This window comes from Artemia sp. Qi Xiang Cuo, chromosome 7 (assembly GCF_049724085.1).
Source record: "Artemia sp. Qi Xiang Cuo chromosome 7, ASM4972408v1, whole genome shotgun sequence".
NCBI lineage: Eukaryota > Metazoa > Arthropoda > Branchiopoda > Anostraca > Artemiidae > Artemia > Artemia sp. Qi Xiang Cuo.
The window spans coordinates 76,008,037-76,009,723 of NC_142800.1; positions in this window are offsets into that span (position 1 = coordinate 76,008,037).

The window sequence follows — 1,687 nt, forward strand, 5'->3', positions numbered from 1 at the left end:
TAACTCCTGTATCTTCGAAAATACGATGGTACATTCTTATGGCGCACATTTCCTAAGGCGGGGATCTCAGGACATTCTTTTGTTCGATCCCAGGAGGAAACTCCTGTACAACCGCATACTCACATATAGCACTGAACAAATCTCTCGTGTCAGTCTAATTTTGTATGTGACACTTAACGTCTTTGAATCAAAATTTTGAGCAGTTCAACAAAACTTTTACTAAGAAGGTAGTCTAACGGAAAATAAACTATCGATACGGTTTATAAAGTTTTACTAGAGTGTCTGATTTTGTGTTGAAATATTATTCCTTTCTACTCCAATATGCAGGCTAGATCCTCAGTACTAGGTAGAACCTGGCTTATTCTCTCACCAGAAAATCCCCCCCCCCAAAAAAAAAGAAATTCTCCCACATGTAAAATTGGGCAGCCAAAGGGAAGTTGGGAAGACAAATAAAAAGAACGAAGAACAGTGCATAATTATACGTCGGTTAGGTGCCCAGAAATTAGCCATAAAATGTTTTTCCATATTAATTTGAAATTTACAGCCGTAAGTCATTGGGCCATGGAGACTAATGTACAAAAAAATATTCAACGTATTGATCCCTCCTTTAAAGAAGGGGGCTAAAAATAGAGCCGGATTTTTTTCGCTTGTCCCGATTGGAACTTATATAAAACTATAAGCTAAGGGGACTTCAGTGTAGAACAAAAAAGTTGCTTCCGCTCGAAATGCAGCCGAGAAAAGTGCCAAAAACTTTTTTACCACCCGCTTCGAATTTAATGGGTTATTTTAAAAACTTAGGAGGGAAATCTTTCAATTGAAAGTTATTGTATCCTTTTTAAAGGCCCAAACCTACTGGAGGGCAATCAACCTCCTTGATTCCTTTCTCTCTTGTTTCTTTTCTCCTCTAACCCTTATGATATCGAATCAAATTTAGATATATTTGTTTTGTTCAAAAACTTCGAAATGTCTAATATTTTTTTCCGTTGGATTTGATACCCCCCCCCCCCACAGCCCCAATGTTAAACTTAATCTTACCCTGCCATGATAACTCAACCCTCCAAAAACACGAAAAAAAGAGTTTATTTTAAATAAAAATGCAAAAATAATTATTATATAATATTCTACACCACATATTCTGCCTATACTTTGGATCATTTCAAACTTCCTTCTCTTCTTCATTCTTTTATTTATCATACTTTCCCTTTGGCTGCTCTATTTTGAATGTGGGGGGAATTTTTCCAGGGTAAATAAGCCCACCGCCGTAATTGGTTATTACCCAGATAAAGAGAGAGTTTTCTCTTATTGAGATCCTTTACTTTTTATAAAGATCCTTTGTACAAAGGTTCTTATTTGTATATTCAGGTCCTTACTTTATCTTAAGGTCTTTTACTTTGTATAAATATCCTCTGTAGTAGGTTATTATACAGAGAACGAGAGGGTTTACTTGTATAGAAATACGACACTATTAGATTTTGTTCTTTTTCCAGGTTGCAGCGGTAGCTAGCAACCTAGTAAAAGACGATCACGCTTCATAGTAAAAAATGCAATAGGTCATAACTCCTAAAACTAGAACCATATCAAAACAAAAAGTATACTACCGCCTTGTCCGAAACCCCTATATAAGAAATTTATAGTCCTTGGCTTGAACAAAAAGAGAAATGTACTGGCTTGAAAATCAACAAAAGTG